This window comes from Cnephaeus nilssonii (assembly GCF_951640355.1).
Source record: "Cnephaeus nilssonii genome assembly, chromosome: 24".
Classification (NCBI taxonomy): Eukaryota; Metazoa; Chordata; class Mammalia; order Chiroptera; family Vespertilionidae; genus Cnephaeus; species Cnephaeus nilssonii.
In genome coordinates, this window is record NC_137095.1 from 880,731 (window position 1) to 907,752 (window position 27,022).

At 46.2% G+C, this 27,022-nt stretch overlaps 1 long non-coding RNA gene and 1 pseudogene across 2 annotated transcripts in view; both read left to right on the top strand.

Moving 5' to 3' along the window:
• LOC307095038 (protein SET-like) overlaps positions 1 to 27,022 on the top strand; it is a 345,435-nt pseudogene that overhangs the window by 183,872 nt on the left and 134,541 nt on the right. The gene's annotated exons all lie outside the window — the stretch shown is intronic.
• LOC307095087 lies at positions 2,092 to 26,167 on the top strand. The gene is made up of 3 exons (XR_013813175.1): positions 2,092 to 2,204; positions 23,035 to 23,194; positions 23,459 to 26,167. It is a non-coding gene; the product is annotated as an uncharacterized lncRNA (long non-coding RNA).

The following is a 27,022-nucleotide window of genomic DNA, read 5'->3' on the forward strand; positions in this document are numbered from 1 at the left end:
TGTTTGGGGTTCTGTGCGCTTCCTGGACTTGTATTTCTTTCACCAGGTGGGGGAAGTTTTCAGTCAGTATTTCTTCAAATAGGTTTTCAGTGTCTTGCTCTCTCCTGGCATCCCCATAATTCTGATGTTGGTATGCTTGAAATTGTCCCAGAGGCTTCTTACACTATCTTCAACTTTCTGAATTCTCTTCTCTTCTTGCTTCTCTGGAGGCGTGTCCTTTGCCTCTTTGAATTCCAAATCTTTGACTTGATTCTTGCGTTCCTCTAGTCTGCTGTTGGGTTTCTGTATAATATTTTTTATTTCAGTCAGTGTATGTTTAATTTCTAGTTGGTGCTTTTTCATATCCTCAAGGGTCTCATTAAATTTATCGGCCTTTTTCAGGAAATTCTTGAAAAACCTTATAACCATGTTTTTGAACTCTATGTCCAGTCGTTTGTTCTCATCCATTTCTTTAGTTTGTGATCTGTTTCCTTGTCTCATTTTCGCTGTTTCCCTGAGTTGGTAGGGTAGCTTTGTGTGCTAGGTGTCCTATTGGTTCAATGGGTCAGCCTCCCAGTTACCTGAGGTGGACACTCTTGGTGCACCCCTTTGTGGACTGTGTATACAGCCTTGTTGTAGGTAAGTCTTGATTGTTGTTGGTGTCACTGGGAGGAATTGACCTCCAGGCCAATTAGCTGTGAGGACCCGCTGTGTCTATAATGGAAGAATTGCTGTGCTGGAGACACATTTATGGGCAGGACTGGTTCCAGTAGGGCTTTGGTGCTCACTGAGTCTGCCTCTTCAACTACTCTGGCCCCTTATGAGAGTAGTTGAAATCTGTTGTCGTCTCACTCTGATCACTAGATACACTAATTTCTGGATCTCCAATGGGGTGCAGGTCAGCTACTGTCTGAGGAGCTACAGCAAGAACTACAGTTTTCTCCTGTTTGCTTGGGGTTTGGCGGTTTTGGAGCAGTCTGTCTGGAGCTGCAATTTATTTGGATTCGCTTCCACAGAGCAGGCCATTTATATGCAAAAGCCACTGTGTGGAGCCTGGGTGGGTTTGTAGAATGTGCGGGGCGGGGTCTCAGGGCAGGGCGGGGTCTCAGGATGTCACTAGGCTAGGGCGTGGCAAACGGCAATGGCTGCTGTCAGCCGTCTCTGCCTTTCCGCATCTCCAAGTCCTCGCTTCCCGCGCTGCAGCGCAGCAAACAAAGATTGCTGGGCGCACCTCTGCAAGAAAGTCACTCTCACTTTCCGAAACGATAGCAGACAGCCCAGCTTCTCCTCGTAGGCATCTGGGTTCCCCACGTGTTCCCAGAGTGATCGGGAACCTGTCTCCCTTCGGGTTGAAAAAAAAGCCGCCCGCCCAGTCGCCCGCCACCAGCCCGATTTGCGTGCCTCCACACCTCAGCTTGTCAGTGTTTGTGCTCCTTTCTCTTTCCCCCTCAGCTGTCAAACTTCCAGTCAGCCAACTTTCCTGTGGTTCTGGGTGGTAGATGTTTTGTCTTTTAGTTGTAGTTTTGAAATTGTTGTGCGAGGCGGCAGCTTAGTTGTTTACCTTTGCCGCCATCTTGGTTTCTCCCGAGAAACATCATTGATGAGAGAGAAACATCCCTAGGATGCCTCTGGAAGCCCGTAGTGGGTATGAGGTCTGCAACCCAGGCATGTGTCCTTGATGAGAATCCAACTCAGGATCCTTCAGTCCACATCCAAAACTCTGTCCACTGAGACAAACCAGCCACGGCTGGTATGAGAACTATAGGATGAAGCATAAACCTTTGGCTTTGTCTTGGAGGCATGATCTGGGAGACTTCAGTGGTATTGCTTGGCAGGAAGGCTGGGCCCCTGCAGGCATGGCCCAGCACTTAGATGGTGTTTCTCTGCTGTCCCTTTTCCCAACCCATGTGTTGTGCTGAGGGCAATAACTTTGACTAATGGGACTGTGGTAAGAGAGCAGCCAGCACAGGCATTAGGACCTGGTATCCACACTAAACTGAGGAGCCCTGGAGGAGGTTGAGGGTGAGGAAGATGTGTAAGGAGTAGGATTGCTAGTTCTCAAAATTTCAACTGGTTTCAATTATCTCAATTCTGACAGGTTGGCGTGACCTTTGAGGACATTGCCCTGTACTTTTCCAGGGAGGAATGGAGCCTCCTTGATGAGGATCAGAGTCAGCTGTACCTGAATGTGATGCTGGAGAACTTTGAACTTGTATCCTCCCTGGGTAAGACCCTCACTCTGGCAGGTTCCTGGGAATTGGCTTTGCATTTCTTATGCCCCCTCACTTCCAGGGATGCTCTGTCCTCACCTGTGGACTGTACACATTGCTTGATTTATCCAGTTTTCTAGGTTTTTGCTATGGTTGGCAGGGTTGGTTTGATTGCACTGCTCCATTCTATCCTTTAATCACAACACCTGCTGTACCGAACTGGTGGGAGGGTTTGTGGTTGATTGTGTGGCAGGGAGTCTAATAGATTCCAATTGAGTAGTGAGTAAAAACATATTCTTTATTCCTGTTAGTCACTTGTACGTATTTTTTTAAGTAGTGTCTACATCCTTAGTCCTATATTTTTTCAAATATTTTTTAATTGATTACAGGGAAGAAGGGAGAGAGAGAGAGGGAGAGAGAGAGAAAGAGAAAGAGAGAGAGAGAGAGAGAGAGAGAGAGAGAGAGAGAGAGAGAGAGATAATGAGAGAGAATTATCGATTGGGTATCTCCTGCATGCCTCCTTCTGGGGATCCAGCCCACAACCGGGCATGTACCCTAACCATGAACCTAACTGTGACCTACTGGGTTCACAGATGGATGCTCAACCCCTGAGCCAAACCAGCCAGGGCTTTCTTCCAATTTTTAACCATATTTATTTGCTATTGTGTGTTTTGAATACTTTTTCTAGTTTATAGTAAAATACATCTCCTTTTGCATATGTTGAATTGTGCTTCCCAAATATTGAATTCTTGTTTTATTTACAAACTAGTGGTCCACTGCTCGGATTCCAGCACATTGAAAGGAAATTAATTAGAAGAAACATGTTAATATCACTACTGGCCCCTTCTCTATAATTGAAGTGTCAGAGACAAAAGAAAATTGGTAAAATGTATATGAAAATAGTATATAAATTGATTAATAAATAGAAAATTACAGCATGATATAACAACAAAGACTTACAAAAACATGATATAGATAAAATATTGATCAAAGCAATGACTGATAATTGATTAAACTTATTCTAATAGCTCCCTGTATACCACATTAAGAGTAAAACCCTTTTCAGAGTGCTTGACTAATTTTCTTTGTGATAAAATATTTACAACTTTAATGTCACAGGCTCTTGGAACTCGGGAGGAAGCAAAATATAACTGACCATGTCTGAAAAGGGATTTAGGTAGGAATATTCCTACTCTGTCTGGAGTTTGTCCTTGTGATTTATTAACAGGTACATTCTGTCATTGACACTGCTTTCTTTCAGCTTCAGAATGTCAACAAAAATGACCAAATTCATGATCCACAATGACAGATTGAATCACACGTACGCGATTGACACCAGCTAGCATTTTATATGTATTTGCATTGTGAAAGTCAACTTTTTTTTTTATTATTGATTACAGAGAGAAAGGGAGGGGAAGAGAGAGAGAGAAATATCAATGGTAAGAGAGACACATCAATTGGTTGCCTCCTGCATCTGCCCAACTAGGGTTGATCAAGGCTGCAACTGAGGTACGTGCCCTTGACTGGAATTCAATCCAGAACCTATTCGTCCTCAGGCTGATGTTCTATCCAATGAGCCAAACCAGCTAGGGCATCAAAGTTTAGTTTTAAATTGCCAATATGCGTCCCGTGTACGGGATGGTTGGTCGACGGACTTACCGTCAGTCACTTATTCTTTTATATATACAGAATATTCCATGTTTTTGGCAACTCTGCATTCAGGAAGTCTAGTGTGGCTATTTTTCCATCAGGCTTAATTTCTACCAGTGTTTACCCATAAAGTGACTTTAATGAATTGATGCAGAACAGTGTTCGGCAAACTGTGGCTCGCAAGCCACATGTGACTCTTTGGCCCCTTGAGTTTTTAGCAAAGGCCATCTTAGGAGTACCCTAATTAAGTTAATAACAATGTACCTATCTATATAGTTTATGTTTAAAAATTTTGGCTCTCAAAAGAAATTTCAATCGTTGTACTGTTGATATTTGGCTCTGTTGACTAATGACTTTGCTGACCACTGATGTAGAATGTTTTCAGCAACACTGTTGTCTTCTTCATGGCCTTTATTATTGTGTTACATAACATGACTTTCTCTCTGTATCACAATATTTGCTTTATTTGGTTGATCTGATCCGAATGCACATATCTTCAATATATTCCTATGATTTCCAAGTATGGTCTCCCATCCTCCAGTTGATTTCCTTTTCATTTCATTTTGTTATTGCTTTTGTGCTGGGAAAAAGCACTTTGATTTGTTTTAGCTCTGCCTTTGATTTTCTCTTTTTTTTGCCCGGTGGTTGGTGCCACATCCCAGAAATCATGTCCAAAACAAGTCTCCAATCAGTTTCCCTGGGTCGTCTTGAAGAACTTCAAAATTTTAACATGGACGTTTAATTTTTTCATGCAATCTGAATAAATGTTTATCGGTGCTTTTGTTGTTTTCCATATGAGTACCTGTTTTTTCAATAACCCTCATTGAAGAAACTGTCCTTTTTTTTTTTTTCTTTTTCTTTTTTTAAAATATATTTTATTGATTTTTTACAGAGAGGAAGGAAGGGAGAGGGATAGAGAGTTAGAAACATGGATGAGAGAGAAACATCGATCAGCTGCCTCCTGCACACTCCTCACTGGGGATGTGCCCACAACCAAGGTACATGCCCTTGACAGGAATTGAACGTGGGACCCTTAAGTCCACAGTCCAATGCTCTAGCCACTGAGCCAAACTGGTCCGGGCGAAACTGTCCTTTTTAAAGATTTCTTGTGGTTTTGTCAAAGATTACCTGAACCTATGGGCCTGGGTTTATTTCTGTGTTTTTTGCCTTTGTTTTTGGTTGTATTTCAATACCAAACTGTTTGGTTTCTTTGGCTTTGTAATAGATTGAAAACAGCAAGTGTGATGCCACCACGCTTGTTCTTGCTTACGATTAAGTTTGCTATTTGAGATCATTTGAGGTTTCTGAGATTGGAGTTATAATCCAGATTGCATTTGATTTGGAGATTGCTTTGGGCAGAACAGGATTTTAAGGATATTAATTTTTCAAATGCAAGAACACCGGTTATCTTTTCACTTTTTGTGGTTTCTCCCATTCTTTCACCACTGTGTTCTAGCGTTAGGTGTACAGATGTTACATCTTTATGGTTAAACTAGAAGCCCGGTGCACGAAATTCGTGCACGGCGGGGGGTTGGACCTCAGCCCAGCCTGTACCCTCTCCAATCTGGGACTCCTAAAGGGATGTCCGACTGCCCGTTTAGGCCCGATCCCACCAGGCAGTCGGACATCCCTCTCACAATCCAGGACTGCTGGCTCCCAACTGCTTGCCTGCCTGCCTTCCTGAATGCCCCTAACCGCTTCTGCCTGCTAGCCTGATCACCCCCTAACCACTCCACTGCCAGCCTTGTTGATGCTTAACTGCTCCCCTGCCAGCCTGTTTGCCCCCAACTTCCCTCCTCTGCCAGCCTGGTCACCCCTAACTGCCCTCTCCTGCAGGGTTGATCACCTCCAACTGCCCTCCTCTGCCGGCCTGGTCACCCCTAACTGCCCTCTCCTGCAGGGTTGATCACCTCCAACTGCCCTCCCTTGCAAGCCTGGTCCCTCTCAACTGCCATCCCTTGCAGGCCGGGTGCCTCCCAACTGCCCTCCCCTGCTGGCCATCTTGTAGTGGCCATCTTGTGTCCACATGGGGGCAGGATCTTTGACCACATGGGGGCAGCTATATTGTGTGTTGCAGTGATGATCAATCTGTATATTACTCTTTTATTAGATAATATAGAGGCCTGGTGCACAGGTGGGGGCCAGCTGGTTTGCCCTGAAGGGTGTCCCGGATCAGGGTGGGGTTCCCTTGGGGTGTGGGGCGACCTGAGCGAGGTGCCTGTGGTGGTTTGCAGGCCGGCCATGCCCCCTGGCAACCCAAGCAGAGGCCCTGGTATCTGGAATTTATTTTCCTTCTACAATTGAAACTTTGTAGCCTGGAGCAGAGCCAAGCCTGCTGCTCCCTCTGGGGCGGCAGCCATATCTATGGCAGTTAATTCACCTTCTACAATTGAAACTTTGTAGCCTTAAGCGGGTGAGCCCGGCCAGGGTGTGCGGAAAGCTTTGCTTCCCCTGTTGCCGCCGGCAACCCTGGCCTGCTCTCTCAAGCTCCATTCTGCTGCCATTTGTTTGAATTTGTTTACCTTCTATAATTGAAACTTTGTAGCTTGAGTGGAGGCTTAGGCCTGCAATGGCTATGGAAAGCTTGGCTTGCTCTGTTACCTGGGAAACCTTGCTCTCTGTGGCTGTAGCCATCTTGGTTTGGGTTAATTTGCATACTCACCCTGATTGGCTGGTGGGCGTGGCTTGGCTGGTGGGTGTGGCTTATGTAGCGGAGTGATGGTTAATTTGCATATTACCATTTTATTAGAGAGGATTTATTCCTGAGTATATTATTCTTTTTACTGCTATTTTAAACTTGACTATTTCCTTCTCTCTCTTTTTTTTTAAATGAGTTGTTGTTGATTTTTTAGAAGGAGAGGAATGGAGAGAGAGAGAGTGAAACATCCAGCTGAGAAACAGCGATCAGCTGCCTCCTGCATGCTTCCTACCTGGGTTCTTGCCCACAACCTGGGCATGTGCTCTGACAGCAATAGAACTGGTGGCCTGTCAGTTCATGGGAAAATGATCAATCAACTGAGCAACACCATTGAGGGTCCTTTCTTCCTTTCTTTATCAAAAAATCCACTGTTAGTATTTAGAAATGGAACTGATATTTGTATGTTGATATTTTATCCTGGAACTTTTTAAAAAATTTCTTTTTTATTTAATACTGGTGGCCGGGTGCACAGATTCTTGCACCCACCATGTTCCCCAGGGACACCAGCCCTGCTGCCCCGCCTCTGCCCCAGCCTCTTGGTCTCGGCCAAGTGGACACCCACAACTTGGATGCGCACTTTCATCAGGGCAGCGGCTGTGCAGAGCCAAGCTGGCTCCAGGCCTAGGTTGGGTGCACCCTTCCCCCACCCCAAAGTCCTCTCCTTCGCAGACTCTGGCGCCCCAAGTCCACTGGTGCACAGGTGTTGACAGAGCCGGCAGGGGCACTGGAAAGTGTTGCACATGGAGGCTAAGAGCCCAACCTGCCAGATCCACAGTCCTGGGCTTGTGGCCACCCAGCTGCTCTCTCTGTGGAGCCAGAAGGAAATGACGCCCAAGGTGAGGCATGGACAGGGAACACGGGACAGGGGCCCTGGAGTGAGGCCTGTGTGAAGGGGCTTGTTTTTCTCGCTCCGACTCAAAGTTATTTGGGATCCTGGTCTCAGCTGCACGAGCGCAGGGCTCCACATTTTGACAGGATTTCCTGGAGCTCTCCAGAAGTGGCCTTGTGAATCAGTCTAGAGCTGTCCCACGTCTATATTTATTTGGGCCTTATCTTAATCAGGGATTGGTGCCTTCTTTACTTCCTCTCCATTCCTCTTTAGGGCAGTAGGCTGGACGATGGTGGGGTCCCCCACCCACCCACCCCACCGCCCCCCGCACCTGTCTTGGCTGTCGGCCTGTGTCCTCTTGCCAGCTCCCACAGGGGTGGAGGGTGGGAGGTGGGGATGAGGAAAAGCAGCTGCTGTGTTAAGCGTTTGTTCCCTGGTGGTCAGTGCTTGTCATAGCGACTGGGCATTCGGCCTTTTGGGCGATTTGCATATTATATTTTAGTATATAAGGTAGAATTTGTTTATTGCTTTTAAAGTGAGACACAGACATTGTTCTCTTCCACCCATATTTTTATTCATTGGCTGCCCCGTGCGTGTACCCTGATGGAAAATCAAACCCGCTACCTTGGCCCATCGGATCCACACTCTCACAAACCGAGCCACCTCGCTAGCACTCTGAATTTTTTAAATTAATTTTGGAAGTTTATAGTGAGTTTGATAGAGCTAAACTAGGTTGACTCCATGAAGTTCTTTTTGTTACTTTTATAATGTTTCTTTTGTTCTGTACCCGCCGTTCTGCAACTCTTCTTGCTGCCCTTCCCTGTAAACTGTGAGAATGTAACAGTTGCACAAACCTGCCAATAGGAATGCAGAGAAGTGGACTCAGTCCAAATTAGGCAAACTGCACAGTACCCCTGCGTAACCAGACCCCTGATCCTGCCCCCTGACCAATCGACGGGGGCCACGAACGTTCCCCCTGCCCACTGCTTTGGACCCCCTATAAAGCCTTTGTTCTCCCAAGCCTCTCTCTCTCTCCCGCCACTGCGCCGCCACTGCGCCGGTGACTGTTGGAGATGGGAGCTCGTGCTAGCATGAATAAAGGTTCTTTTGCTTTTGCATTTGGCTCAGCTGCTCCCTGGTGGTCTCTGGGGATCATGAAATCTGGGCATAACATTTGGGGGCCCGCCTGGGATCCCCAAGACCCCAGAGAGACCTCAGACCCGGAGAACCTGACTGGCCACGGTAGGTGTCTGTTTGTCTTTTGTCTCTTGTGTGAGCTCAAATCTGAATTTCTGGCGGTGCCCAAAGCGGTCTAGGTGGATGCACTGGAAGACCACGGGTGGGAGGAATCGGGAGATGTTCTGATTCTCCTTCAGGAGGGACGTGTATTCCCCTCACAATCTGAGACGAGGCAGGTCACTCTCGCTGGTCCGCGTGAGGCTGTTGTCTAGCTTTCGGTTTTGCTTCCACGGAGTTGGAAGACTGTTCTCTGGGGCCCTTTGTTTGTCTGTGTTTCTCTGTTTTATTCTGTGAACTTACTGGATGGACATTATGGGACAGACTCAGCGCACTCAAAGTGAGTGGAAAGGGGGATCTCGATCGTCCCCACAATCCCCCCCCCCCCCCCCCCGCCGGAGGCCATAGAGCTTCCTCAGACAAATTAATCAGGAGTCAGGAATCAGGTGACTGTTTAAACTCTGGTAAATATCTGGTAGGAGCCAAAAACTCAGACTGTTTGGTATATAAATGTAAGTGTAAGAGTCTATGTAAAATAAAAACTACTCTGTGCTATCTGGCTGTACACATGAGAGTATCTGTTATCTCTTTCTATTGTTTAATTTGTTTAAAGAGAAAACCTGCTGTGATAGTCTGCAAACGTCTTAAGCAGTGCTGCTGAGTAATTTTTTTTTTTTCTCAGAGACATTTGCTCTCTACCACGGTGGGAGGGAATCATCCCATTTAGTTAATAGAAATTTCTCTCTCTGTTTGTATGTTTGTATAAGTAAGAGTTTCAGTTTGCTCTGATTTGTGAGTTTGCTACATTTCAAAGAACAAAGAACTTTTATTTATGGCTTTCTTATCTCTTTTGGTGCTGGGAGACTTCCAAGGACAGGGCTCACAGCTCCGCAGGGCAGAGAGATTTACAGGCCCTGTCCCTGCTGGTGACATCATAGTCCAACGTGTAACTAAGGCTGAAGTTATTATTAACTCTCTATAGACCCCGTTAACCATTTGTTTAACTTACTGTTTTCAGTTATTAGGATCCTCATAGAGGACATAACCTGGACTTTCCCTTCCTCTCTCATCCTGATTCTAATAGCATCTGTAACTGGATTAAAGATCTTTTCTTTCAGGAGGCCATCCAGGCTTTCAGCTTGCAAGAAATCTCCCTCCTGAGGGAGAGGAGAGGGACCCCCCAGAAGGGGCTGGAGGCTCTCCCTCCCGACAGGTGTTTGTTTTGTGTTTTTTTCGTGTTGGTGTCAGGACTGTTTGTTTTGTCTTTTTGTCTTGTGTTTGTCTGTCATATTTAGGGCCTATGTGTGTATTATTTGTTGAGTTTTGATTTGTCAAGGTTTTGTCAGTTAGTTGAAATCCTCTTAGAGGACATTGAGTGTTTCTTCCCTTCCTGTTTAACCTTTGACTGTATGATTAAATTACTGTGCTTTTTATCAAGGTTCCTTGCAAGGTTTTGCCTCTCCTGGAATAATGCTCTATGTATAACCTGTCCCTCCCCGAGCCGGACTGCAGGATGACTTTTCCTTCACAGTCTCTGGCAGACTCCAGGAGTGGTTTTAACTTTTTTTTCCTTTAACACACTGGTCCCGCCCACTGGCCTGCGGTGGTGGTGTCAGCAGAGCCAGAAAAAGCGGCGGCTGTAGCGGGGCCGCGGAGTTTTCGAGTCTATTAATCTTGTTTCCTTTGTCCAACATGAGTGCCATTTCTGTTTTGCTGAAACATGGGTCAAGAATCCTGTCCTGGGATATGGGAAAGGGAGGCCCCCATCAGGGGACTTAGAGGCAGTGTTCCTGTTATCTGCTCCGGTCCCAAGACTATAAGAATACTTGTTTACTAAAATGGTATAAGTACAGATGTTTATTTAATATTTTGTTTGTCTGCCTGGTTGTAATTATTTGTTCATATGTAGAAGTCTGTAAGAAGGAGGAGAAAAAAAAAAAGTCACCCAGCCTTCAGCACCCCTCTACCCTGTCTTACAGGGGGGAACCGAAGAAGAATTAATTTTTCCTCCCCTATATCAGCCCCCTAGGATGCCGGAGAGACGCAATCCTCCCCCTCTTGGGGAAGCAGACCCTGTTCCGAGAGCAGGGGGCGGAGGCGCTCCAGTGGGAAGCCCGCCCCTTACCAGACAAAGGGCTCAAAGGGAGCAGACTGCCTCCGCTGCTGACTCCACCATTCTACCCCTGCAAGCCACCGGTTCCCCAGACGCGGGGCGAAATCAGCCCTATCACTACTGGCCTTTCGCCACTAGTGACCTTTACAATTGGAAAGCTCAGAATCCTAAGTTTTCTGAGAAGCCGGCAGGGCTTATTGATTTACTAGACTCTGTCCTTTTCACCCATCAGCCGACTTGGGATGACTGTCAGCAGCTTTTGCAGGTCCTATTCACCACCGAGGAGAGGGAGAGGATACTCAATGAGGCCCAAAAGTTGGTTCCGGGCGCAGACGGGAATTCTACCACCAACCAGGCTCAGATAGATACCTCCTTTCCTCTAACTAGGCCTGGATGGGATTTCAACACGGCAGAAGGTAAGGAGAGGCTCCGGGTCTACCGCCAGACTCTAATGGGGGGTCTCTGCATGGCTGCTAGGAAGCCGACTAATCTGGCCAAGGTAGGGAATGTTCAACAGGAAAGAGATGAGCCTCCAGCAGCCTTCCTAGAGCGAGTCATGGAGGCATTCCGTACCTATACCCCCATGGACCCAGAGGCTCCCGAAAGCAAGGCGGCTGTTGTCATGGCCTTCATAAACCAATTGGCTGCAGACATTAGGAGAAAATTGCAGAAGGTAGATAGATTAGGAGAGAAAAGTCTGCAGGACTTGCTGATAGTAGCCGAGAAGGTGTACAACAATCGGGAACCGCCTGGAGATAAACAGGCTCACGCTGTGGCGGCTGCCAGCAGTAAGCAAAACCGAGACCTAGCTAAGATCCTGCTCGCCACCACCATGGACTCTTCCAAGGAACGGAACAGCCGTCTCCGCTGACTTTCCGGCAACCAGGAGGACGGTAAGGGGACCACCCGGGGCAGGAGGCGGAAGCTGCAGAAAGATCAGTGTGCTTACTGTAGGGAGATTGGGCACTGGAAACAAGAGTGTCCGAAAAGGGCCAGAAAAAAGGGAGGCGAAACAAATCGAGTGAAGGTCCTGGAGCTAGATGAACTGAGTGATTAGGGGAGTCGGGGTTCGGACCCCCTCCCCAAGCCCAGGGTAACTCTTAGAGTGGAGGGGACCCCTATTGACTTCCTTGTCGACACTGGAGCGCAACACTCGGTCCTCCGTACGCCTCAAGGAAAATTAGCAAATAAGAAGTCTTGGGTGCAAGGGGCAACTGGTATGAGCAAGTATTCATGGACTACCCGAAGAACGGTGGATTTAGGGACGGGACAAGTATCCCACTCTTTTATGGTAATTCCGGAATGCCCCTACCCACTGTTAGGACGAGACTTGCTCACTAAGATCGGAGCTCAAATAACTTTCAGACAAGGGGGACCTCAGGTTACTGATGGCGAGGGCCACCCCTTTAAGGTCCTGACCTAAGGCTGGAGGATGAGTACCGGCTTCACCAAAAAGCCTCTCCAGAAGAGGACAGCATGGACGAATGGCTGTAGGAGTTCCCCACGGCTTGGGCGGAGACAGGGGGAGTGGGGCTCGCTGCCCACAGGGCCCCTGTCCTGGGAGAGTTAAAACCAGGGGAAGGCCCAGTGAGAGTCAAATAGTACTCCATGCCTCAGGAGGCCCAGAAGGGAATTCAGCCAAACATTCGGAGACTGAGGGGCATAGAGGTGCTGGTCCCCTGCCAGTCTGCCTGGAACACCCTCCTCCTGCCAGTCAAGAAGCCCCACACAAATGACTACCGGCCAGTACAGGACCTCCGGGAAGTAAATAAAAGAGTTATGGACATACATCCAACCGTCCCCAACCCATACACTCTCCTAAGCTCTCTGGTGCCCTCCAGTGTCTGGTATACTGTGTTAGATTGGAAGGATGCCTTTTTCAGTTTGCCGCTGGCACCCCACAGTCAACCCCTGTTCGCCTTTGAGTGGCATGACCTGGAAGAGGGCTACAGCAGACAACTGACATGGACCCGGCTGCCTCAGGGGTTCAAGAACTCGCCCACCATCTTCAACGAGGCCCTGCACGAGGACCTGGGTGAGTACCGGAGAACACACCCCAACCTTACTCTCCTTCAGTATGTGGACGATATCCTGATTGCAGCAGACACGGCTGAAGACTGCAAGCAGGGGACAAGGGACCTGCTGGCCTCCCTGGGGGCCCTTGGGTACTGGGCTTCTGTGAAGAAGGCCCAGATATGCAGAGAAAGGGTGAGTTACCTGGGGTACATCCTGGAGGGTGGACAGCGGTGGATGTCAGATGCCAGAAAAGAGACTGTTTTGAAAATCCCAACCCCCACCTCCCGAAGGGAAGTAAGGGAATTCCTAGGATCGGCTGGCTACTGCCGCCTCTGGATACCGGATTTTGCAGAGATTGCCAGGCCTCTATACGAGGCAACCAAGGAGGGAAAGGCATTTAAATGGACTAAGAGAGAAAAGACAACCTTTAAGCAGTTAAAGAAAGCCCTCCTAAACGCTCCGGCCCTGGGCCTGCCAGACATCGAAGCCCTTCCATCTCTTCATAGATGAACACAAAGGAATAGCGAAAGGGGTCCTGACTTAAACCCTAGGCCCCTGGAGCTGCCCGGTGGCTTATTTGTCCAAGAAGTTAGACCCTGTAGCTGCCGGCTGGCCGCCATGCCTAAGAATTATTGCGGCGACAGCGCTCTTAGTCAAGGACGCCGATAAACTGACACTGGGGCAGGAAATCTGGATCACAACCCCACATGCCATAGAGGGAGTCCTGAAACAGCCTCCTGATAGATGGATGAGCAACACACGTATGACCCATTATCAGAGCCTCCTGCTCAACCCTCCCAGAGTGCGGTTCCACCCCAGTGCGGCCCTCAATCCTGCAACCCTACTGCCTGACCCCGACCTAGATGACCCCCTACATGACTGTGCAGGAATCCTAGAGCAAGTGCATGGGCTCTGGAAGGACCTGACCGACCAGCCCCTTCCAGATGCAGACGTTACCTGGTTCACGGACGGAAGCAGCTTCGTATGGGACGGAAGCAGGTATGCGGGTGCAGCTGTAGTCACTGAAACGGACACTATATGGGCAGAGGCCCTGCCCTCCAGGACATCAGCCCAGAGAGCAGAGCTTGTGGCCCTCACCAAGGCCCTGACACTGGGAGTTGGAAGGCGGCTCAACATCTACACAGATAGCCGTTATGCGTTCACCACCGCTCATGTTCATGGGACAATCTGCCATGAAAGAGGGTTACTAACAGCAGAGAGGCAGACTATAAAGAATAAACAGGAGATACTCAATTTGCTCTCGGCCTTATGGCTCCCCGCCAAATTGGCCATCATACACTGCCAAGGGCACCAGAAGGCTGACGACCCAGTGGCAAGAGGAAACCGCAGGGCTGACCAGGCGGCCAAGGCAGTAGCCCTTTTCCGATCCCCACCATGGCCCTACAGCTCCCAGACCCAGGGGACCCAGTTCTGCCAGTTCAGCCAGGATATTCCCTGGAGGAGTTACAGCGCATTAGGAAGCTTCTCCAAGCACAGGAGGAGAAGGGGTGGTGGTATACACCACAAGGGGAGCTCATACTGCCAGACCAGCTTGGAGTCTCCATGGTAAATCACATGCACCGGTCCACTCACCTGGGGGCACGAAAATTAAAGGACTTAATTCGACACGCCAGAATTAAGATCCACCAGCAGGACATTAAAATAGAGTAGGTTGTATCTGCCTGCAAGACCTGTCAACTCACAAATGCGAGAACCGGGCAGAGTGAAAAAGGAACCAGGCTCAGAGGAACCAAGCCTGGAGCACAACGGGAGGTCAACTTCACTGAGGTTAAACCAGGAAAGTATGGCTATAAATATCTTTTAGTATTTGTAGATACCTTCTCTGGACGGGTAGAAGCATACCCAACTAAGCATGAAACAGCTCAGACGGTAGCTAAGAAGCTGCTGGAAGACATCTTGCCCAGGTACGGTTTTCCCGCTGAGATAGGGTCGGACAATGGACCAGCCTTTGTCTCTCAGGTAACGCAGGCAGTGGCCAAGGCCATTGGGGCAAATTGGAAATTGCATTGCGCTTATAGGCCCCAAAGCTCAGGGCAGGTAGAGAGAATAAATAGAACTCTAAAAGAGACCCTTACCAAATTGACCATGGAGACTGGCGGGGACTGTGGCTCTCCTTCCATATGCCCTTTACCGGGTTAGGAACTCTCCCTACACCCTGGGTTTTACTCCTTATGAGATCATGTTCGGCCGGCCACCCCCTATTATCCCTAACCTTAAAGCCGAATTTCTTGCAGAATTTGAAAGTCAAGAACTGTTTTTTTCCTTGAGAGGGCGCACAAGGACATTTGGCCGCGCCTCTGCGCTATCTACGAGACTGGCCCAGCCCCGACTCCTCATTAGCATAAGCTCGGGGACTGGGTCTATGTCAAGAGACACCGCCGGGAGACCCTTGAGCCACGTTGGAAGGGTCCCTATGTCGTGGTGCTGACGACCCCCACCCCTCTCAAAGTAGACGGTGTCGCTACCTGGGTCCATCACACCCACGTTCGGCCAGCAGACCCCTCGGCGATCTGGGAAGACTTCATCACCCAGTGGAGCATTACTCGAGACCAATGCAACCCGCTCAAGCTCAAGCTGCGACGTTCTCAACCTGCCTGATGCTGGTAACCCTGCTTGCGGCCACTCCCACCACCGGGAGTCCTCACACCCTCTTCAACATCACCTGGCAGATCATAGACACGAGCTCAGGAACTATACTTAATCAGACTTCCCAGTTACACCCTAGAGACATGTGATTTCCAGAACTCCAGGTAGACCTCCAGACTTTCTTTCCCGACATCCGGTACTCCCCCGCATTCTTCGGAGGGTATAATGATTCAAAGGCTCTTCGAACCCTGTACTTCTATGTTTGCCCTGGTTAACCACCCTCGTCTCCGCCCTTATTGGGCCCCTTATAATCCTACTCCTGCTGCTGACCTTCGGCCCCTACATCATCAATAGATTAGTTTGGTTCATCAAGGAACGAGTAGGGGTCATACAGATGATGGTGCTACACACTCGGTATAAGCATCTACCAATGGAAGAAGAAATGGGAGTACCAACCGACCCATGATTGGGCCTGTAAGTCTCATGACAAGGGGGGAATGATAGAGCTAAACTAGGTTGACTCCATGAAGTTCTTTTTGTTACTTTTATAATGTTTCTTTTGTTCTGTACCCGCCGTTCTGCAACTCTTCTTGTTGCCCTTCCCTGTAAACCGTGAGAATGTAACAATTGCACAAACCTGCCAATAGGAATGCAGAGAAGTGGACTCAGTCCAAATTAGGCAAACTGCACAGTACCCCTGTGTAACCAGACCCCTGTTCCTGCCCCCTGACCAATCGACGGGGGCCACGAACGTTCCCCCTGCCTACTGCTTTGGACCCCCTATAAAGCCTTTGTTCTCCCAAGCCTCTCTCTCCTGCCACTGCGCCGGTGATTACTGGAGACGGGAGCTCATGCTAGCACGAATAAAGGTTCTTTTGCTTTTGCATCAGGCTCTGCTGCTCCCTGTTGGTCTCTGGGGATCATGAAATCTGGGCATAACAAGTTCTTTACAGTTTTCTCCATGTAAGTTCATGTCATTTGTAAACAATTCTTATGCACCATTGTGCTTCAATGTCAGGTGTAATGTCCTGTCTTTCATTTATACTACTTTTACTTCTTTTCCAATTTGGATGCCTTTCATTTCTTCTTCTTGTCCGATCACTATGGCTAGCACTTCCAATACTATGTCAAACAGGTGTGGTGAAAGTGGGCATTCCTGTCTTGTTCCTGTTCTTAGGGGAAATGGGTTTAGTTTTGGACCACTGAGTATAATGTTGGCTGTAGGTTTCTTATATAACGCTTTATTTATGTTGAGGTATGATCCCTGTATTCCCACTTTGCTGTGAGTTTTTATCAAGAAAGGGTGTTGGATTTTGTCAAATGCTCTTTCTGCATCAGTTGATATGATTATATAATTTTTGTCTTTTAATTTGTTTATGTGATGTATCATGTTTATTGATTAGTGGATATTGTACCATCCTTGCATCCCCAGAATACATCTCACTTGGTCATGGTGTATGATCTTTCTAATGTAATTCTGGGTCCGATTTGCTAGACTTTTGTTGAGGATTTTAGCATCTACGGGGACTACTGTGAATACAGTGGGAGAGCTGCTGTGCAGGAGACACCCCTATGGAGCAGGACTTGCTTCAGTGGGGCTTTGGTGCTCAGTGAGTCTGCTCCTAGAGTGTGTTGCTTATGGATGTAAAGAGTTGTAAGCTGGTATGGTATGACACTGCCCACTGGGTACAGTGGCTCTTGGGTCTCTAGGGAGGTGTAAAGTCAGCCACTGACTAGGGCCACCCAGCAGGATCTACAGAGAAATCTGCAGAATCTCCTCTTTGTATTGGGTTTGGAAGGGCCCGACAAGGCCCAGCTGTGAAGCAAGGAAGGCTAGTGCTGGTGCCAGGTCTTGGGCTTTATTGATAGTTTTGGAACTTCCTGACCCAACTGCAACTTGTTTGACAGATTTTAGCCTGAGCAAGGACAGGCCATTCGTATACAAATGCTGCAGCACACAGCTTGGGTGGCTTGTAAAGTGGGTTTGGTGTGGTCTCAGGGAATCACCAGGGCGAAGCAAACAGACATGGCTGCCAGACAGCCCTGGGACCCAGAATGTCCCAGCATAGGTGTAATGACTGCTGTTACCACCTCCATCTGGTAGAAAGCCGCCCTCAAGTTCCATCCCCGATGCCAGTCCATTTTCTCTTCATAATTGTCTGGGTTCCCCGCCTTCCCCCCTTCTGAGGTTTGTCCAACAGTGTAATTTAGAGGAAGCGGGAGCTTGTAAATTCAGTTTGTGGTGCTGGCATTGTAAGAGGAGCAACTGGGGTCACCTGCAGCCTCTGTGTTACTGAGCCCCAATATGCACTGGTTTTTACAGCCCATAGTTCTTACTGCCAGTAGGGTCTTCTCCCCAGCTCTGGGACCCTGGGCTGGGCATCTTCTGTGGGATTGGGACCCCTTGCTCCTCCAGGTGACCTCTGCAGAGACGACCTCGCTCCCAATTAAAAAAGTGGCCCACATGGGTACAGGACCTGCACCTTCTGTGCCTCCGCACCTCCTGCCAGTCTCCGTGTGCTGTCTTCTTTACTTCTCTAGTCATAACACTTCTTTCAGCCAGCTTTCCAGAGGTTCTGGCTGATGGTTGTTCTGTATTTTAGTTTTAATTTTGATGGGGTTGTGGGAGGCAGTGAGCACAGGCCTTTGCCTATACCGCCATCTTGTACGTCCTCTCCCGTAACTTTTCTGAATTTCATTCCTTATTCTTTTATCTTCACCCGAAGAGTGAGAATATTTTTTCCACTGATTTTTTTCTTAGGGAGAGAGAGGAGAGACAAGAGAAAGAGAGAGAGAGAAACATCATTTAGTTGCCTCCCTCATGTGCTGCCACTAAGAGGGGGAGGCAACTAAATGAAATCCACGTCCCTGCACTTTACTAGGAATCGAACCCGTGACCTTCCAGTGTACAGGCAGGCACTCTCAGCACTGAGCAACATGGGCCAGGGCTCTTTATTTATTCTTTAAATTCTTTATTTTTAAAATATATTTTTATTGATTTCAGAGAGGAAGAGAAGGAGAGAGACATAGAAACATGAATAATGAAAGAGAGTCATTGATCAGCTACCTCCTGTATGCCCCCCACTGGAGAGTCAACCCAAAACCTGTGCATGTGCCCTGATAAGGAATGGAATTGTAATGTCCTAGGTTATGGGCCGATGCTCAATCACTGACCTGTACTGGGCAGCCTTTATTTATTGATTTTAGAGACAGGAAGGGAGACAGAGAAAGAGAGGGAAACATTGATATGCTGTTCTACCCATCTATGCATTCATTGATTCTCTCCTACATGTGCCCTGATGGGGGATGGAACCCACAACTGTGGTGCATCGGGACCACATACTCAACAACTGAGCCACCTGGACAGGGCTCTGAATTTGTTTATTAATTTCAGAAGCTCAAATAGGATCTTGACAAATTTCTCTATGGAGGGTCATTTCATTTCCTAACATCAACATCTCTTATGATGTTTTGTGGTTCATAATGTGAGGTGCATTGTCTTAACTTTCATTTCTTTTTTCATTTCTTTGAAGCTTGTGTTTTTGTTTGTTTTTTGCTTTAGTCTAGCTCCAGGTTTGTCAACTTTTGTTTTTCTTTTAAAAATTCCCATCAGGTATCCTTTTATTTTATCTTATCTCCCTTTTATTGATGCTTGTTCAAATATTTGTTGTTTCCTTCCTTTGCAAACTTTGGGTTTATGTTCTTGTTGTGTTTCTAGATTCCTGAGATGGTAGGTTAGGTTTTTTGAGATCTGTTTTCATAATGTAAGCATTTATCCCTATGAAAATTCCTCTTAGAATTGCATTTTCTGAATTTTGTAAATGAATTTTGGTAAGTGGTCTTTTTATTTACTTTGTCTCTAAACTTTTTTGAGTTCTATTTTGTGTTTGGGTACTTGAAAATACATACATACATATAGATGATAGATAGATAGATAGATAGATAGATAGATAGATAGATGATAGATAGATAGATATTATTGATTTCAGAGAGGAAGGCAGAGGGAGAGAGAGATAGAAATATCAATGATGATAGAAAATCATTGATTGGCTGCTTCCTGCAAGGTCCCGCCCCCACCCCTCCCACCGCCCCCACCCCCACCCCAGAATCGAGTCCACAACCTGGGCATGTGCCCTTTTAGTTTGCAGTCTGATGCTCTATCCACTGAGCCAAACCGGCTATGGCTACCTTGAAGTTCTTATTTCTTAGTTTAATATTGGTTTCAGATAAAGAGGAAGAGAGAGAGAGAGAGAGAGAGAGAGAGAGAGAGAGAGAGAGAGAGAGAGAAGGAAGGAGGGAAACATCAGTGTGAGGGGAAAACATCAATCAGCTGCCTTCTACACACAAACTAACTGGAAATGGAACCCGCATACTGATATGTGCCTTGCCTGGAAATTGAATCCTAGACGCTTTGTTATACAGGACGATGCTCCAACCAACTGAGCAATACTGGCCAAGGCAGTCTGTGGTTTTTAAACACAATGATTTCCAGTATTTTTTGGAGAAGCCACTATGGCCAATGATAGCAGAAGCCCAGAGGCTGCTGGAGAACCCTTGTTTTTGACTGTGGGTATCTTCACGTATGTTTGTTCACCCAATCTTTCCAGTCATCCTTTCTGTACAGTTCTCCTTTATTTGTGTCTGTAATACTGTTTGTCTTCATGGTACCCTGATTCCCATTTCCTGTGGGCTTCTTTGTTCATGCATAGCTGTCTACTTACACTGGGATGGGGGGAGATGCTCATATTTCTGCTCCTGCCAATTTTCTGATGTCACTCACATAGGTCTTTTGCCTGTGATCTCATTTGTCCTTTATTGTTCTACCACAGCGTTGATCATCCATCTTTTCTGGTTTTCTTTGAAGATTAGCATCATTTATCCCATGCAATGGCTCAAATGGGCTTTAAGGGGAAGAATCATTTGTGCATCACAGAAGAAACGTGACTTTAGGAATGACACAGTGGACCCACAGGCAGTCTTGTGGGTCCACTGTGTCATTGGTGAAGGGTCGTTGGGGAAGCTTTCACGCCTGGCCTTTGTTACATTCATAACTAGAAACTCATTTTATTCATCAGTGTTTTCTTTCCTTTTTTTTTTAAATAAATCTTTATTGTTCAGATTATTACAATTGTTTCTCCTTTTTTCCCCCCATATCTTCCCATCACCCGGTTCCCTCTCCCCCATTGTCCTTATCCGTAGGTGTATGATTTTTGTCCAGTCTCTTCCCATACCCCCCACACAGACACCCCTTTCCCCCTGAGAATTATTAATCCACTCCCATTCTATGCCTCTGATTCTATTATGTTCACCAGTTTATTCTGTTCCTCAGATTTTTAGAATCACTTGTTGATAGATATGTATTTCTTGTTCATAATTTTTATCTTTACTTTTTTCTTCTTTTTCCTCTTTTTAAAGAATACCTTTCAGCATTTCATATAATACTGGTTTTGTGGTGATGAACTCCTTTAGCTTTTTCTTATCTGTGAAGCTCTTTATCTGCTCTTCAATTCTGAATGATAACTTTGCTGGGTAGAGTAGTCTTGGTTGTAGGTTCTTGCTATTCATCACTTTGAATATTTCTTGCCATTCCCGTCTGGCCTGCATAGTTTCTGTTGAGAAATCAGCTGACAGTCGTATGGGTGCTCCCTTGTAGGTAACTAACTGTTTTTCTCTTGCTGCTTGTAAGATTCTCTCTTTGTCTTTTGCCCTTGGCATTTTAATTATGATGTGTCTTGGTGTGGTCCTCTTTCGATTCCTCTTGTTTGGGGTTCTGTGCGCTTCCTGAACCTGTAATCTATTTCTTTCACCAGGTGGGGGAAGTTTTCTGTCATTATTTCTTCAAATAGGTTTTAAGTATCTTGCTCTCTCTCTTCTGGCACCCCAAAAATTCGGATGTTGGTATGCTTAAACCCATCCCGGAGGCTCCTTATGCTATCCTCACACTTTTGGATTCTTCTTTCTTTCCACCTCTCTGGTTGGGTGTTTTTTTCTTCCTCATATTCCAGATCTTTGGTTTGACTCTTCAGGTACGGTGGTCTACTCTGTATAGTCTTTATTTCAGACAGTGTATGCATAATTTCTGACTGGTCCTTTTCCATTTTTTTGGTATTCTCATTTAGGTCCTTGAAGGTCTCTTCAAGTTTCTCAGCGGTTTTTAGAAGATTCTTGAGTAACCTTATAAATATGGTTCTGAGCACTGTGTCGTCCATTAGTTTGCTTTCATCTATCTCTCCTACTTGTGACATACTTCGATGTCCCCACATTTTGGCTGCCTCCCTGTGTTGATGGAGTGGCTTTGTGTGGTCGGTGACCTATAGGGGCCGGTTGCTCAGCTTCCCCAATCACCCTAGGTGGTCGCTCTTGGTACTCCCCTTTGTGGGCTGAGTAGAAAGTCTTGGTGTAGTTAAAAGCCCTGATTGCTGTTGGTACACTGGGAGGAATTGACCTCCGGTCCAATTGGTTGTGAGGGCCTGCTGTGTCTATAACGGAAGAATTGCTGTGCTGGAGACACAGTAGGGCTTTGGTGCTCACTGTGTCTGCCTCTTGAATGTGTCCCTTATGAGAGTGGTTGAAATCTGGTGTCGTCCACACCGACAGAAAAGTCACTCTCACTCTCCGACCGATGGCCGAGAGTCCCGTAGGCGTCTGGGTCCCCCGCGTGTCCCCAGAAACTGGAGTTCAGAGTGGTTGGGATTGCTGTTATCTCTGGCGGGAGTTGATCTCCAAGCCAGTTGGCTGTGAGGATCAGCAGTGTCTCCGCTGGGAGAGCTTCTGTGCTCAGCTTGGATGGGGCGAAGTCTCAGGGTGGCGCAGACAAGCTTTGGTTTCCCGTCTACTCCGCCCTAAGAGGGGCGGTTTCTCCGTGCCCGAATTAATGGCTGCACGCCTCTGAGAGAAGGCAGCTTTCGAGCCTCTCCCGCTGCCTAACAGACCAGTTTCTCCCCAGCTGGGGCTGGATTCAGTGCAGACCAGAGGTTTTGTTTTTTTCCCGAACGAGAAATCCAGTCACTGGGAGGGCTGTGCTCAGCTTGGATGGGGTGGAGTCTCAGAATGGCGCAGACAAACTTGATTTCTGTCCGCGCCGCCCTAAGAGGGCAGGTTTCTCCGTGCCCTAATCAATGGCTGCGCGCCTCTGAGAGAAGGCAGCTTTCGAGCCTCGTCCGCTGCCAAATAGACCAGTTTCTCCCTGACTGCAGCTGGATTTCAGTGCAGTCGGGAGGTTTTGTTTTTCTCCCAAACGAGAAAGCTAGCCATGCAGCGTCTGCTGCCCTCCCTCTCTGCGCGCTGCGAGCAAGCCTGCCGCGTATTCAGCCGCCTGCACATTCCGCGCTCACGGATCTCCGCACCTCCACAGCTCCTGAGGCTCCACGTCCCCCTCTCTTTTTTTCTCTAGTTGTAGGTTTTCCACTCTGCCAGCTTTCTGGTGGTTCTGGACGGTGTGCGCTCCGTTTTCCAGTGTTAGTTTCAAAATTGTTGTGGCAGGCAACAATTAGGTGTTTACCTTATGCTGCCATCTTGGTTTCTCTCCATCAGTGTTTTCTTACTGTTGCCCAGTCCTTACCCAGTTAAGCTTGTTTTGGGTTATTATTGATACTTTGCCAACGACACAGGTTGAATAGTGATCATTTCTACTCCGATTCCCAGCCCATGGATAACCTTAACCTCTCTGGACTTTGCACCTTTGCCTCTTTCACAGGTCTCTCTTTACTGCAAACCAACGTTGGACCGTGCCTGCACTACCTTGGAGTGCACAAGTATTATTATATTGACGTTGAACCTCGTGTGCTCTAATACAATTAATGTTTATGGGTATGAGCACCTTCAAATGATTCTGTATGGACTCACATGGCCAGCAGGTAAGGTCCTCAAAAAAGCCTTTGTGCAGGAACAATGAGTAGAGAATTCTTCTCCTCTTTGTATCCCATCCTGTGCTTCTGTCCTTCCAGTGGTGATATTTTCATTGTTGACTGACCATGTTATGTACTTTAAGTGCGATTTACTCAGAGTCTACTTCACTTGTCTAGAAAATCTCTCTAGTCATAACCGATAAATATTTATGGTAAAGATACTGTGATTTCATAACATCAACATGTACTTCACCAGATTTTCCTTTTGTTCAGGTTGCTGCTGTGGAGCAGAGAAAGTTGAGACCCCGACTAAACAGAAGGTTTCTGTAAGAGTGTCACAGGCAAGGAATCCCAAGGTATCCTTGTCTTCCCAGAAGAGCCACCCCTGTGAGAGTTGTGGGATCGTCTTGAGAAACATTTTCCACTTGACTGATCTTCAGAGAACACAACACAGACAGATACTGTTGAGGTGTGGCGCATGTGCAAAACCATTTTACTGCTGTGTAAAATTTCACCAACAGCACGTGAGAGACACTTTCAATACAGGTGTGGACAGGATCTCATTTGCAAACAGCTGCAATTTCAATGTATCACAGAATCGTTTCACATGTGGGGAGGTTGGACATGGTGTCTTTAACTGGTCAGGACATCTCCACCTAAAGGGTACTCAGACCAGGGACAGTCCAACTGCAATGTTGATGTGTGGGATGACGTTTCAAAGGCGAAAAAATGATTACACCAGAAAAGAATGTAAGGAAGAAATTAGTTTTACCCACATGTTTATTCTGGAAAAAGATGTCTATGTTGGAAGTCAGTGTTTTGATAGCTGTGAATGTGGAAAAAATGTTAACAAATATTCTAGCTTTCATTATCAACAGCAAGGTCACAATGGAGAAAGGCCTTCTCAGTGTAGTAAATTTGGGAAAGCTTTTAGCAGTAGTAACAGCCTAGGTCAGTGATGGGCAACGTTTTGAGCTTGGTGTGTCAAACTTCGCCAAAAAACTGAGCATAACTCGGGTAGTGTGTCACTTTGAGGAAAAAACTAACTCTAAGACTCTAGTCGCAAATGTTTCATCCTTAGGAGCAGCAAATGTTTCATCCTCGGCATGCAGCCGCGTGTCATCAGAAATGGCTACACGTGTCAGTGCTGACACGCGTGTCATAGGTTCACCATCACTGGCCTAGGTAATCACAAAGCTTTGCACACTGGAGAAAGGCCTTATGAGCTCAGTGAATGTGGAAAAACTTTTACCGGTAGCAGTGTCCTCCATTATGAGCATAGAGTTCACACAGGAGAAAGGCCTCATGAGTACAATGAGTGTGGGAAATCTTTTACCAGTAACAGTATTCGTCATTGTCATCGTAGAGTTCACACTGGAGAAAAGCCTTATAAATGTAGTGAATGTGGGAAAGCTTACAGCACTAGCAGTCATCTTTATTGTCATCAGAGACTTCATACAGGAGAAAAGCCTTATCAATGCAGTGAATGTGGAAAATGTTTTACCTCTAAACGCATCCTTCATCAACATCAGAGAGTTCATATGGGAGAAAAGCCTTATAAATGTAGTGAATGTGGGAAATCCTTTACCCAGAATACTAGCCTTAGTAGTCATCAGAGAGTTCATACAGGAAAGAAGCCTTATAAATGCAGTGAATGTGGAAAATCTTTTACTCAGAGCACTACCCTTCATTATCATCAGAGAATTCACACTGGAGAAAAACCTTATCAATGCAGTGAATGTGGGAAATCCTTTACCCATCGCATTGCCCTTCGTAATCATCAGACACTTCATACAGGGGAAACGCCTTATAAATGCAGTGAATGTGGAAAATCTTTTAAAAGGTGCAATGCTCTCCAATATCATCAGAGAGTTCACACTGGAGAAAAGCCTTATCACTGCAGTGAATGTGGAAAATCTTTTAGAAGTAGCACTGGTCTCCAATATCATCAGAGAGTTCACACTGGAGAAAAAAAGCCTTATCACTGCAGTGAATGTGGAAAATGTTTTACTCAGAGCACTACCCTTCATTATCATCAGAGAATTCACACTGGAGAAAAAAATCCTTATCACTGCAGTGAATGTGGAAAATGTTTTATAAATAGCAGTGGTCTCCAATATCATCAGAGAGTTCACAATGGAGAAAAGCCTTATCAATGCAGTGAATGTGGGAAATCTTTTACCCATGGCACTGCCCTTCGTAAACATCAGAGACTTCATACAGGGGAAAACATGGAGACAAAGGCTGTCTTTAGTCCAGGGATGTGTTTGGGTGAAAGTTCTTCATTGTTTGTTACATTTTCTGTCATTGAGATGAGACTCTCACCCAGAGGGCATAAGTAGGGGGATTGAATATAGAGTTACCAAACCTGTTCTTCCAGAATAGCTGAACTTATATTGGTTTTCTCTTGGACCATTGATAAAAACTGTAATGAGTAAATTACATGTGTTGACTATAGTGTTTCATAAATCTTGACGTGTGCATGAAACTGAAGCCATCATTACAAATTCATAATGCTGACCATATCTGTCTGCGTAATTGGTTCATGACCTCTTTTAATCTGTCTCTGTTCTTCACAGATTTCTTAGTTGCCAAAAATTTACATTCCATTTTCATAGAGAACTTTATTTTTCTAAGTATTTTTGTGATTTAATTTATGATTCAGAAATACTTGGAGATTAAGTAAAGTTACATTAATAATGCATCTTTATGGTGGGGGTTGATGACAAATCTGTGATACCTTAATCAATAAAGTAATTAAAAAATAATGCATTTTTTTCTGATAGATGTTCTAATGAAAAAAATATATATATATACATATTATTGATTGTACAGAGCGGAAGTGAGGTGTAGAGAGTTACAAACATCGATCAGCTGTCTCCTGCACAACTCCTACTTGCAGTGTGCCTGTAACCAAGCTACATGCCCTTGACCAGAATTGAACCTGGGACCCTTTAGTCTGCAGACCGTCTCTGTATCCACTGAGCCAAATCATTAAGGGCTCTGACACATATTCTTATCATTGATATATCACTGTCAATGTGTCCATTTTAATAAATATATGGTTATTTCTAACAAAGGTGGCACAAATTGTTCTGTATAATTCCTTGTCCTAGCTAATAATAGACGAACATGTAAATTGACCACACCTTCACTATGCCCATATCCAATCATAGTGAGTATGCAAATTAACCCAAAAGGCAAGGCGAGGCGAGGCGAGGCGAGGCAAGGCGAGGCGAGGCGAGGCAAATATCAAGACCAACAAAATACACCGACTGACGGATGTATTTTCCTCACTGTCCTAGGATCTGATGAATGGGAAGTCGACAGGCTCAGAGGCGCGCCGAGCACTCACTTTTTCAATTTTTCAAATGAATTTAGGATTTAACAAATAGGAAGGCAGTTCAGCATCTAAGACATCTCTATTCACTTCACCCATTCCTTAGGGACTCAATTGGTTTCTTTTCCATTTGGAAATACACAGTATGTTTTGAATACTGGAAGGAAAATTGTTTTTCTCACATTTTATCTTATGCACAATTTAATGCCCACTTACATGATACACTTTTAAGTTCAATCTATGTTGCTAACATTCTCCACCATTTATTCCTGGTGGTAAATACTGTCATCATGATTAGTTTCAGAATGACAAAATGTTGGCACTGAACATGGGCCTGCTAGGATATTTCAGTAGCACATCATTATATTTTCTTACAAACATGCTGATGCATTAGATAGATCCAGAATCAGAGAAACATCAATCAGAATGTCAAACCTCAGGGAAGAAATTGTGAGGTAACCAGAAACCCAAGAATGCAGGAGAACGCCTTTCCAGCC